Source organism: Filicampus tigris, chromosome 6 (genome assembly GCF_054856515.1).
Source record: "Filicampus tigris isolate MCC_2025a chromosome 6, RoL_Ftig_1.0, whole genome shotgun sequence".
NCBI classification, from domain to species: Eukaryota; Metazoa; Chordata; class Actinopteri; order Syngnathiformes; family Syngnathidae; genus Filicampus; species Filicampus tigris.
Genome location: NC_141222.1, coordinates 18,425,780 through 18,440,125, shown reverse-complemented (window position 1 = coordinate 18,440,125; position 14,346 = coordinate 18,425,780). Strand labels below are relative to the sequence as shown.

The window sequence follows — 14,346 nt, the reverse complement described above, 5'->3', positions numbered from 1 at the left end:
AAATTGAACCACTGGTACACTCTGGCCAGGGTTAAAATAGTGTTTGATTTTTCATTGCACTTAGTTATTATTTCATTTTGAATTTTGTTGTTGAAATTAGGCTAGTTTGAATTAGAGAATTTGATGAGTGCAAGATAAAAAGTCACTAAATACTGTGTAAAAAAGTAAACTACAGTTCCCAAACTGTTCGACCTTCTTTGTTCAACTGCACAGTAAATAACAAAATAAATACATTTGAAATACACTTTCAAAGATCATGTATGAAATGAACTGACAAAAATTAAAATGAATGACATTTTTGCCTCAATTATAGTTAAGTTTACTTCATTTTCTAACTTTTTTGTCAATCACTCGTTTTTATTTTATCTTGTTAACAGAATTTTTTTTTGTCAGTTTTGGTTAGTTGTTTCATTAACTATTATAACCTTTGCCCTGGCTGCTCAGTATGTTCTAAGATGACTAAGTGGAACAAAGTCAACATTTTGTGACATTCTCCCAAAAACACCAAACCGTGGTTTACATTTTGGAAGTATTGAAAAGAGTGTCTCCTAAAGGGTTCAAGAAAGTGTTCATTCACCAAACCAAAGCGTTCCCGAACAAGCCCAGGAATTTCAAGGAGTGTTTCTTTCGGTCCACCCGTGCCCTAAGCTAGGTGAAATTAGGTGCTGTCTTTTTGTCGCATGACTCGGCACGACTCAGGTAATTGTAATCCCTCCCTGCAAGGTACACTGGGAGAGCAAATGGAGCGAGGAGAAGGCAAAGACAAGGACCAGACAAGTACGACTGGAAAAAAAAAAAAAAACAAGTGAAAGGCTGAGAGCAGGTTGACACCATCTGGCACAGAGAAATGTCAGATGCTGTCATCACTTTGTCTTAAGCGCAAATACGTTGGCAGTGGAAGAAGCACCCAAAGGCATGTACTGTTTACTCCATTCTACCCATGAGATACTGGCTTCCCAGAGACAAAAATGTTTTTGTTTAGCATTTAAAATATGTATATAATTTCAAGTAGGACCGTACAATTTTGAAACGTAATTTAATTCCCCCCTTGAAGTGGAAGTCAACCCAAACATATTTTTTCAAGAATATGTTCTATGCAAACTCACTAGTTGAAACAAGGACTTCTGATAAATATCGCTTTTGTGGAATAAGAGTTAATCCACACGTTTTTAGCTATCTCTGGGGACAGCCATTTTGTCACTTCTGTCTATTGAAAATGACATCACAGTGTCGCAGGGCTGAGGTAACGAACACAAACACAGCTCACCTGTTTTCTGAAGTCGTTGCCTGAGCCCTGAGCATTTGTGATGCTCGACAGAAGTGACAAAATGGCCGCCCCTGAGATGGCTAAAAGCAGGTGGATTTTGTTGCTTAACTCATATTCCACAAACGCAACATTAATCAGAATGCCTTGACTCAACTAGTGGGCCTTCAGAGAATATATTCTGGATAAAATATGTTTGGGTTAATTTCCGCTTTAATATTGCGATTTAATATGTGATAACTTTGTCAAGGTCTGTTTTTTCTGCATTTTTCAACAAGCACAAGCAATAAATTAATCTGTATTACAACTGGGGCTGAGCGATTAATTGCATTTCCAATATAATCGCGATTTCAGAATGCACGATTTTGTAATCGAGAAGGCTGCGGTTTAAATGGTCATTACTTTGTTGAGAGCGGGGGGGCGGATTCACAGAACGCTAAGCTAACGCTGCCGCCCTCGCTTTCATCCGCACTAGCTTTCGGCTTTCTAACATTCTTCATCCTTTTCACCTCACATGGTCAAAACTTCCCGCGTGGGGAAAACAACTACTCACCATGTTCGTGTGTTGTCTATTTTGTGACGTTTTGGCTGCCGTCATATGTCGGAGCGCGTGTGTGAGGAAGTGTGCGCCGCCGTTGTCAGAGTTGACTTCGATTTACGTGTCTCCAAAGTTTGATATTTAGTAAGTTTATACTTGTAATTGTAGTACATAAACTGTCTTTTATATGAATGAATGCTTAATTTTTTCCATTACTAAGCATGTCCTATAATGCATAAGAGATCTGATATTGTTTGTTGTAATAAAAATTAATTGTTGGAAAATACATTAGAAAAGGACCTTGGAGGAAAAAAATTGTAATTCATATAAAATCGCACTTTTTAGGAAAATAATTGCAATTAGATTATTTTCCATAATTGTTCAGTCCTAATTACAACAAAAAATAACAGATTTATTATAGATAGTTGTTTTTGTTTCAAATGAAACATAAGGTTATACAAAAGACAGTTTATTTATCTACTTAAATCAGTTAACTTGCTGACATTTTGACTTGCAACTTTTAAGCGTTTGCTTCGATAACTTCACAAAATTGTACCAAACGAGTGTGGCATAAACAGAAGTCAGTATGTCATCAATCAGATTACAATTTTTATTCATATAAATATGCATAAATATGCAATTTTTATTTTATTGGAGTTATATCCTCTTCTTCGTCTTCTTCTACAGTTTACGTGTTTTTGAGAACTGAAAAAAACAGCAACTACTTTCCCACAGAAGTAACAATAATCAACGTTAAAAACAGCAAACAGTCTACTCCCTTCGCTTTCTTCTACGGTTTGCACTTTCTCCGTTTGGGAACCCGAAAGACAACTACCGCTCTCACATGCTAAATAGGGTAGTAACAATAATGAAACTTTGAAGTGGTAAGACTAACCGCCTGAAATCCATCTTCATTTATGTTTCCAAATATGGTTTGTTTCACGATAAACGCTTCACCTTAGAGCGACCCGCAGACACGCATCGACGTCCTCAAAACAGCTGCTCAAAGCAAAATTTGTGGCACTGTCGCAACGCAAAACACACTCCTCCTTTAACCATATCCCCCGCTCATAAATTAACTTCCTGTTTATAGATGTCATAAAAAAGCCGACAGCGGCGTGGCTGAATGAGGCTGACGGCACATAAAGAACGCTACGAAAGCCGCATTTAGTGAGAATTAATCATTTAAAAAGCCGTAGCTGAGTGCGAGTCATTTGGAAATCACTTTCGAGCGTTTTAGCAGGTGTAAATGGTCACTGCGACACACAAAAGCAGCGACCGACTATATCGTAAAATCAAATCTTAGCTTTACTGGGGTTCAAATAGCAAGACGGTGCTCACTGACTGGTCATGCAGCAGCGTTTATGTGATCGACACCACTCGAGCATGTTAGCACAGTAGGCTGACTGGGTGCTGGGGCCCCACCACTTTTCAGATACTAAAATGAATGGATGGAACTCACACAGACACACACACATGCACGCACACACACACACGTATGAACCCACCCACCAAGCCATGTTCCCACCTGAGTAGTTATTTTAAATGACTGTTAGCAACTGGGCTAACAAATCAAAGGCATGCGGGGGACAAAACACACTACATATGCTGTGTGTGCATGCGTGTGTGTGCGTGCGTGCGTGTGTATGCCTGCCTGGTTACCCATTTCTCTGGGATACTCATCAGTATGGGTAGTTTTTACGCCTTGTTGGATCAAAATCATGGTTCAAATCCTCAACCCAATGCATTGAGTATAAATAAGCCAACATTTGGACCTTGTAAGCGCCGAGTTGGCTATATCACCCAATTTGTGTTGTTTTTATGAGTGTAGAAAAATGTATTCATTTTACGCCTAAGCAAAAAAAGTCAAAAATAAACAATGTGGCATCAAGCAGGCATGAGGAACAGAATTGCTTAAGCTTGGTAAAATGGAAATATGATGACTGCGTTTCCTCAAATAGCGGCCATTGCTAACTACTGGGTTAAAAAGAACTCACTTTGGGTTGAATATTTTTTTCAACAATTTTTCAAGAAAAATGAAGTGGAAGTGAAAAATCAACATTTAAAAACAAGATACGGAGATACGCATCATCGAATTGCGACAATGCGACCACTACCCCCTTTTTTTTGCCACCCTCGGTCATTTCAGGGAAGTAGGCGTATGTGCCGTGCACACTGAAACGCAAACAGCGTTTAGAGATCGATGCACTCTGGGGACCGGTTATGAAAGTTATCGGTTTCAGGCTCCTAAACTCCGCCTACGTGTGGACCAAATGCCCAAACGGAAAGTAACTTGGGCAGATACAGTGCAACGCGTTTCCGTGCAAACGGGGCCTTAGATGCAAAGATGGGGAATCCAGGTCCAGAAAGTAAAAAGTTTGGCTTTAGCCACAGGTGCTTCTAATCAACCGGCAGCTAAACGAGCTCAATTGATTAGAAGCACCTGTGGCTCAAGACAAATTGTGGCTGGGTTTTTACTTTCTGGACTTGAATTTCCCCATCTCTGCTTACGTGATATATTTGGCAGATTTTTTTTTTTACAGCAGGTGCCCTTCCTGACACAACCTTGCCCAATTTCCATGGGTGGGCCATCTACCCAGACCAGGATCTGGACCCCAATCCTTTCGTCCAAAGTCAGCAGTGTTAACCACAGAGCCATCTACATTTTCAAAGAATGTTACAGTTAATTCACTTCAAATCCAGCACACAAAACTCCAGCTTCAGCTCTTCAGTCCGCCCAAATTCAATCTTCAACTGCGTCAAAATTATTAACCAAACCCTGGGTAATCAGACGAAAATTCACAGCCACTCAGCAAGTGGGTTAGGTAAACAACCCAGCATTTTTGACTGTGTCTTCCATTCAAACAAGCAAGCTTGAAGCCCACCTTGGCGGCCCATTATAGCCACATTTTCCAATCTTCCCCCCTGTCACCCGACACACACGGCGTGGGCCGCGGCCTCATTGAAGCCTAACCCACATGAGACAACTCCGCCAAGATTGGCGAGCTCCGAGAGTATGACGCTGAGTGTTTTTGTGTGTGTGGCGCGCATAAACGCGTGTGTCCGTCCTGGCGGAGTGGCTGTCACCGTATCAGCCAGATAAGGCGTCGTTCGGCAACCGTTGCCGGTAATGATGCTGGGACCTCTGAGGCGAGTGTTGGGGAGGTGCAGTTTCCTGCTGATCTCATCACAACACAGTCGCACAACAGCATCTCATATATACACACACGCGCACAAGTAAACACTAACAAACACAACTGCTGGCGGGACTTTCTTTGGATCTAGACCTCGAAAAATGGTCCAGAATAAAATGTCAACATTACAACTATTGGCCATAAGATTTCAGATTATAGTAAAAATAAATGTGAAAAAGTATATAGTATATATAGTACATAATATTAGTATTTATTTTTTCATTCATGTTTGAATAAATATTTTTTAATATCAGAATATAAGGGGAACCCGTTTTTATCCATCTCAGACCTCAGGGGGTGGCCATTTAGCCACTTCCTGTCAACTGACAATGACATCACAGTGACTAAGGGCTCAGGTAACGACAGTCACGGCCCACCTGTTTTCTGGGTTAGGTCATGTTATGTTCACAAACACAACATAAAAATGACAAAAAAATGACAAAAAATCATGCTTCTTTACTGTTTATTAAATTGAGTAGAATCCAATTCCAATCGAAGGTACAAAAGGAAAAAGTGGTTTAAAAAGGTAAAAAGGTAACACGGCAATTGTTTGCTGATGTACCAAACACGCACTGATTTTCAGGACAAACGGAGCTTTCGTCAACCATTGAACCGTGAAAAACAGAAGTGGGTGGTTACTGAGGCGCCCTACTTGGCAGCATCCACATGTTTGGCAGACACTCCAAGGAGATAGAAAAGCAGGTTCACGTATCGAATCTTACATCCCAGCGAAAAAACAACAGAAAGCTAGCAACACAAAGTAATTCATGCATGGAAATTGGAACTGAAGAAGGTAATATATTCTCCAGCGTGTTTCCTTGTGTTAGGCCTGACAAAGAGGATGTGGTGAGAGGTCGCAGGAATGATACAACACAAAGCGCCAGTGTCCCGTGCCTAACCCGAAACCGCCGCTGTTTCCGCATGTCGTCTTGGAGAGGTTTTGCAGTGCAAACTGCAGGAGCGAAGCGTCAGAACGCTCGCAATCCAAACAGCCTGGCCTACATCGGACCACCGCTATGCACGGCCAGCCAAAGAGGGAGCCGCCGCCAGTGGATGGAGTGTCTCAATCAAAGGGGCGGGGTGACTGTCCATTGGCATTACTGCTTAACAATTTTGAAAAGCTATCAAACTACAATTTTTTTTCTCATATATATATATATATATATATATATATATATATATATATATATATATATATATATATATATATATATATATATATATATATATGTGTGTGCCTCTACTTCAAATACCGCGCCCAAGGAAAATCAACCAATCAGAGACAGGAGGTGTACCTAATGAAGTGTCAAAATGTCTCTAAGAGGATAACAAATACTTTCACAGGTTTTATTGCACAATCTATCCAGTCACACACACATAATATAGACCTGTGTGAGTGAGTGGAAAGAAATTACCAGGTGTCACAAAGGCCAATTAACTGTCTGCCTGTTCATTTCTATACTACATCATAGCTGGCTTTAGCTGTGAGTGGATGCTACAAGCTACAACAAACTGCCACTCGAATAAAAGCTGCATGAGGACACAACTTGTACAGTTGCTAAACAAGTTGAGAAGACTTGTGCTTTTGTGTGTGTGTGTGTGCGCGCGCGAGTGTAGCGTGTGTAACAAAGTACTTCCATCAGAAAGTGACACTCTGACTGAACAGACAGAGTAGCAGTGTGTGTGATAATGCTTTCCATTAACCTGAGATGAGGTGGAAGACCCGTGAGACCCTTCATTCATCTCTGTCTCTCTCTCGCGCACACAAGCACACACACATTTTTTTTGTGTTATTGGGGACCCTAATTGTGACACTAGCTGCTTGTGAAGGATGCTTTTCATTGCACAGACATAAGCAAAACAGGTCAGTCGAGTGTAAGAAAACATTCGGCGCGATCCAACCATTAGTTGCTGGGGCTGTGATCTGCGAGGTGTGATAAAAGCGACCCCTCCGCGTAACTTTCCGAGGAGCTGAGAAGGGAGTTAAAGAAACGCGAAGGGCAGCAAAGGAGACGACGCGAGTGGAAAAAGCTCACTCTTGCGGCACAATGGCGCGCCGAGAAGCTTTGACGAGAACCAGGGAGCAGACGCGAGCGGCGGTGGCTCCAGTGAAAGCATGTCACGTCGTAATGAATGGGGCAACAGATAAGAGGTGCATGTAGCAATTATTGTGGAGAGGCCATTAAGGGCCAGGAGGGTGGCTTCTTTAGACTACCACAGCAGCTGACTAATGGACAACATCCTGCCTTCATCTCGACAGTGCATATTGTACTCACTTGGAGGACTTTTAGGAGTGTTTTTTTTTAACAATTTTTTTTTTTTTTTTTTTTTTTAAACATGGTTTTATGTCTTGAAGACGATGTTCTTTTATCATCCACCTGTAAAGCTTTGGCCCCTGGAGTTAACCAGCCCTCATCTATTTAAAGTATTGTCAGGTATATACATTATTATTCTTACAAGTATATTTCGGACCATAACGTGCATCTTTTAACTTTCTCAAAATGTGATAGCGCGCCTTGTTATGCATTGTGCCTTATGTATGGATGGATGTCAGCTTTTCGGTTTGCCGTCTTTAATTCAAATTCCTTTATATTATGTTCGCGTTCTTATTCTCATCCACAGCTAATCGCTAGTAGGTGTCTGTTTTCATCATACAAAATCTACAATTACTTCCTGCTTCCGTGACTAAGAATCACGGGAAATGTAGTCCCACTAGCGCAATGCACACTATTTCTGGTGGCATGTTACAATGCGGGTCAATATCATTGCAGCCTGTGGCTCGAGAGGTAAACATAAAGTTTAATTCCTTCCTATTTACTTTAACATTCATGTTCACATTATCATCTGCATCCACATCTAATCGCTAGCAGGCATCTGTTTTCATCCGTGTCTCAAGAATCATGGGAGTCAAAACAAACATTTGTTTTCCCCAGAATATGTTCTATGCAGGCCCACTAGTTGAACTATGGCATTCTGATTAATATTGCGTTTGTGAAATATAAGTTAAGCAGCAAAATGCACCCACTTTTGGACATCTCAGGGGGCGGCCATTTTGTCACTTCTGTCGACTGAAGATGCTCAGGGCTCAGATAACGACCGATCACGGCTCACCTGTTTTCTGAAGCTTAGCCATTATTGGTCGGTATCTGAGTCCTGAGCAACTTAAATGTCATCTTCAGTTGACAGAAGTGACAAAATGGCCGCTCCCTGAGTTAGCTAAAAATGGGTGGATTTCCACAAATGCAATATTAATCAAAATGCCATGTTTAGGCTACTGGACCTGCATCGAACATGTTCTTGGAAAAAATATGTTTGGGTTGATGTTCCTCTCTAATGCTGCGGTCGCTGGTTAGACCCAAGCAAGCTGCCGGAAGCGGGCACAAAAAGGTTGGATAATGGTGAGTGCAGTGACTTCTTTACAGGTGTTGCACTGTCAACCAAGATAGCATTTAGCATTAGCCAAAGTGATAACACAAACACCGGTCACCAGATCTACTTGCAATGTTCAACCTTCTTTTTTTGTCTGTCAGAAGATCCCCTGCTGCACTCGAAGCAACTCACGTGTAGTTGCACGACAAACAAAAGCAAGCTAGACGCGGGGCACTACCATTATTTTGTGTGCGGTACGCAGAACCTAGCGTCATAGTGCTAAATGTAGTAACAGTACAACTAAAATACACTCTTTAACATACAATGCTTCACAAAAATGATATCAAAGAGCGCCTTATATGTGAAAATATTTTAAAATGGAGCCATTCAATGATATTGCACTTAATAATACGGTGTGCCCAGTGTATGTACCAAATATGGTATATAAACCAGATTTTACAGCTAACGCTATCTAGCCTCCATTTTACCGCGCATGTATGTCATCTTATCTGACGAAAGTGGAGGAGATGTGATGTGGTCATCGCATATCTGAGAAGGTCATGTCCCCCTTTGTCCCCAGTGCCATCTGCGCCCATGAATTGCAGGAATTTCTCTATAATCATCAAGTCTTAAATTCCACTTTCACTTGCCAGAATGTGTTAGCAGCGCACACATGGTGCGAATAAATGCTATGAATCTTCCTTTTCGACAAACCTCAACTGCGCCTCCTGTCGACCTGTCAAACGTCACAACTTAATAATCACAGGTAAGGGGAAGAACTGTTAAAAAAAAAAATAAACTCACGCCAGGTGCATATGCTTGCAAGAGTCTGATCTATTTCAAGATTTTATCTATGCCACGCACATACGTGGAGCATCCATTGAAATGACACTACACTTATTAGCAATTCATTGCCATGTGCTTGTGCTGTTTGCCTTGGGCATTGCTGTTGGCATCATCCAGTATCACACAAACATACACATATTACTAAAGAAGTGCAAGGAGAAAGAAAGCGAAGACTTGATGCTACGTGAGTGTGTGTATGTCACATTGAAAGAGGTGTGCGTGCATGTTGCCGCTTGTCAGCAAGCCGTCATCAAGAAACATCAAAAGGAACTTACCTTTCATGAAGAAGCAACAGGAGCGACATGGAAGAGAAAAGGGAGACAAAGAAAGTTAAAATTGAAACTAAAATTGATTTAAAAAAGAACGATGTACTACTTGGTTGCAGCGGTGGCGCTGCGATGTGCAACTAGTTTGCTGTCTAAAGTAGTCCAGTCAGCAACGGCCTACATCCATGAAGACCTCGACTAAATCTGCATTTTCTGCTCAATATGACACTAGCATGGAAACTGGAGTTCAGTGTATTCGTTGAGTTAGCTTGATGTGCTTGTATTGTTCAACAAGAAACGATAAGGCATATCATTATATATTACGTACAGTATATTGTGTCATTTGGTATATATGTTAATGTAAATAGGTTGGACTGTTTGTGAATATATCGGTACACTTCTGTTTGTTTTCTTTTGCTGCAAAGCAAATGTCTTTATTTTTTCCTCAAATTAATGCCGTTTTTTTGTTTACATATTCCACACAGCTTGACAATTAGCATTAGCAACATTAGCATATCTATCAGAGATGGGCATTCCATCCCAGGGATGGAACAGTCCGTCCATCCGGGACATTTTGTGGACAGACGGACAAGGACGAGAAGTCTTTTAAAAAGGATGGACTAAGCAAGGACGGAAGTGAGTTTTCGTCCGTCCCTCTATTTGCCCCAAACCGGGTGAAGTCCCGACTGAACGTGTTGTGTTGGGTTCTTTTAAAAAGTAAGACCACTGTTCTCTTCTGTGATACCACGGAGCCGTCATCATTAATTGCTTACACAACACTTTATGTGCGCTCCCTGCAACATTGCACAGGCATAGTCTGCTCACAACGACCAATCACGGCTCAGATTCAGAAAACAGGTCAGCCGCGATTGGTCGCTGTGAGCAGTTGTGATGTTATTTTCAGTCGACAGAAGACAAAATGGCCGACCCCAGAGATGGCTAAAAACGAGTGCATTTTGCTGCTTAATTTATATTCCACAAACGCAAAATCAATCAGAATGCCGTGTTTCAACCAGTGGGCCTGCTGGGAATATATTCTTGAAAAAAAATATGGCTGGGTTGACTTCGGCTTTAAGTATTGAAAATGGTTTGTTTATGGCTTAACAAACATGCTGGTTTTGTGTGTCCTGAAAAGGCATCCTGAAAAGTTATGGTTTTGAATGTGAGGGGTTCGGATTACAATTTTTGGATGGATGGATGCATGATGGAGGAAGGGATTGATGGATGGATATTTCCCCATAGTCACTTGAGGAAATGTAATCCAACACATATGTCTACTTGCTTATCGTTTGTCGACTTCTTTGCCATGATGACAATGTGAGGTTACATGGCGGTAGCGAAGCATTGACATAGAGGCGCATGTTTTTTTGGGAGACAACCTCGCTTCAAATGAGCTGTGCGCCCGCTCTTGTGGCGGTAATGGGAAAATTGCAGCGGAGAGGAAGGACACACGCAATTAAAATCTGGCGAGTGGCTCTGTGGCGGGTGGGCGGTAGGAAGGAGGAGATATAGTGAGGGGTGGGTTGGGGGGTTCTCAACAAGAAGGCAGAAGCCCCCCCCCCCCGGACAAGAAGTGATTTATCTGAAAGCTGGCTCTTTGTGCACTTGCGAGTGCTGAACATTCCTCGCCGGGTGACAGCGGCCCAGATGTCAATCAAATTAGCGGCCATTTGTGGCTGATTTGCCCGTGTCATTGGCAATAACGCCTGGCCGCATCTGACGGGCGAGCGCAGAGGAGTCACTCCATCGCAGCCTCTTCCCCGTGAATGTCATCGGCCCACTTATCGCACGCTCCGCCGGGACGGAAGTGAAGAAGGAGGAGGAGATCCTCGCTTCCGCCGAGTGGCTCGCGAGCGCATGCAAATGGCCTGCGTGCGTCTGGGGAGAGGTTGGCTCGGCTTTTAATGGAGTTGGGGGCAAAACTCATTTTGCAGCCCAGATCCACAGAAGAGGATAATAATATCAGTGTGTGTGCACGTGCGTGTGTGTGTGTTCGTGTAAAGTTTACAATTTCTCACAATAAAATTGTTTTCACTAGTTTTCACCAAATAGTACAGTTTTCAATGACGTCATAGTGGACACAGCTAATTCCAGTACGGTATACAAATTGCTTCTCCAATTGTGTGAATGAAACCATTAGTGCAACACTGTCTTTTCCGGAAATTACTGTCTTCATTATTCTGATTGGTTAAAGCCTTGTGGTTTAAGGAATTACACATTGTCAAAGGGAGAAATACGTGCGAAATTAACTAAAAAAAATTAGAAGATGTAGCTAATGTCAAACTTTGGGTTTTTGCTGCACAGTGGAATGCGACATATTCGTGGTTCATATCTATTCGCTGATTTTTTTTGGGCCAAAGTTTTTTTTCAGTATTTCAAAAAATAAAAATAAATGTCCATTCCCCGTTTTACATGGAAAACACATTGAAGGTTTATCAACAGTTTTGGAAGAATTTTTGGGGAGTTTAAAAATGTTTTGTTTATTTCCAACGCATATCATGCATATGGGTGTCAATTATACGTGGATTTTTGCTATTCGCAAAAGGGGCAGGGCTGGGTGTCCAGTGTATTGTAAACTGAGTTTGACCATTTCTATTTTCAATTGGATACCGTAGTAAGTCACCCATATCACTGGTCTGGTTGTCCTTTATGACCCTTATTCACAGTGGTATGATACCTAAAAGGTGGGGCTACAATCTAACAAGGAAGAACAGCAGGCAAACACAGTGAACGACAATGGACTGGTTGGAGTGAGGGTTAAGATTAGGATTAGGGTTGGGGTTAGGGTTAGGATTCACCCGTTGCCAGTATACAGGGATTCCAGATCCCAAGATTGGAACTTTCACTTTCCCGAGTGGCCAAGGGGCGTATGTGTTGGCCTGCTGTGTTCAATTACGAGACACCACTTCTGGGTAAAAATGCCCAGCCTCACCAGGGGCCCTGAGGTCCAAAGTCGGATTATTTTTTTCTCACTTTTTCCCCACATTCATGATTTGATGAGGTTTTGAGTTGGATTAGTGTTCATGTGTATGCTTAAGGGTGTGGGTTAGGAACCATTCATATAGTAACGGAGTAGATTTGATTTATGACAATTGCTTTCAACATAAGGCAGGAGAGGTGAGTGTCTGGTGGCCTTACAGCCTTTGTTACGGCTCATTTGCTACCAATGAACACGAGCAATCGAAGATTCAACTTCCTCCACCTTTTGTAGTGCTGTTTATCCAGAAAAGTGACACGGAAAAGAAAATAATGTAGGATCTTATGGGCACCGTGAAAAGGGGCATGTTACACGACCAAACCGTTTGTCGCCTGATAACAGACATGATCCTCAATGTGATATTTTTACACAAAACGTCCATGATTGATCAGCCATTCTCGAGTGCCGCCCCCTCCCTTTTTATGTCAGTGCTATATATGGTAATGAAGTGAATAGGTGCATGTTAGCACGCGTCGCTACCACTGTCATTAACATAACAGCGGCAAGGCTTGATGAGCAGTGGGACGTGGCGTCATGCAGTTGTCATGTCTTGTCCCGGCGAGGCGAAAAATGTGGATGTTTTGGCACATGCACGTACACGCACACGCACACGCACACACACACGCACACGCACGGAGGCAAAGGAAGGGTGGGGCCTGTCACTGCTCAGTCACCGACTCCCTCCATTTAATGCAGGTCCTGTCACAACAAGACAGCAGCAGCATGAAGTGCATCACCTGAAGGCACCACACCTCGACCATCCTGACTGTCTCACAGCAAGAAGACACACACACGCACACACACGCAATGTCACCCAGGATCAATATGACCTAATGTGACCCAATGCGACTCCCAGTGTACTCATATATCTGTACAATGCAACCACCGGTCCAAACAGATGGAATTTTAACCCCAGAAGGTGGTTGTTGTAAATTATATGACTTAAGTAAGTATTTTACTTTACTAATAATAATCATTGCGTATTTACGAAACTGACAAGCCAGTAAAATAAAATAGGGCCGTCACTCACGAATATTTTAAGAATCCGTTATTCCATCGATTATTCAACTAATCAGATAAAATATGATTTAGATTTACAAAGCCATTTTCCCTGATTACTGTTTATTAAGCAATTATTGTTCTTTATTTGGTACTGTTTAGTCACAAAAATCACTCAAACAACAATTAAGCAAAATCACACAATAGTGGTTGATGTACTCAGTAACCTTTTTGAAGCTCAATCAGTTACTGGCCCTGGCATTGTTTTTGAAAGTAAAAGCAGAATTTTGCAAATATCTTATTTTGATCAAGTACAAAATATAATCAGTCTGCTTTCATTAAGGACTACAAAAATCTGAGAATAATTATTATCCTTCAGATGCTGAAATCAGATGATTTGGACAATTTTAAGTTAATCAACCTATTATTTGATCATTAAAACAGTTATTGATTAATTTGCTAATCGATAAGTTGTTGAGTAATCAAATAATTTTGATAACTCTCATAAGCAATGACAAGATATCATCAGCTTTCTTTGCAGATTGGCTGGGATAAATCACATGGTTCTCATAAAAATATTTACTAATACAACATTATAAGATTTTATAACACACCTGCTATATATCCATATATATATATATATATATATATATATATATATATATATATATATATATATATATATATATCCGTATATATATGTATATATGTATATATATATATATATATATATATATATATATATATATATATATATATATATATATATATAAATCACATGATTCTACTGTCTTGTGGGTGATAAGGCTTAGTATTTCCACATTATATTCAATTGTGACATCCAGATCACAAGCAAGGTTTCTCTATTGCACTTTTCATTAATGTTGTTGTTC

At 41.1% G+C, this 14,346-nt stretch overlaps 1 protein-coding gene across 3 annotated transcripts in view; it reads right to left on the bottom strand.

Annotated features, from left to right (window-relative positions):
* bnc2 (basonuclin zinc finger protein 2) overlaps nucleotides 1–14,346 on the bottom strand; it is a 197,542-nt gene that overhangs the window by 134,005 nt on the left and 49,191 nt on the right. The window lies entirely within an intron of this gene.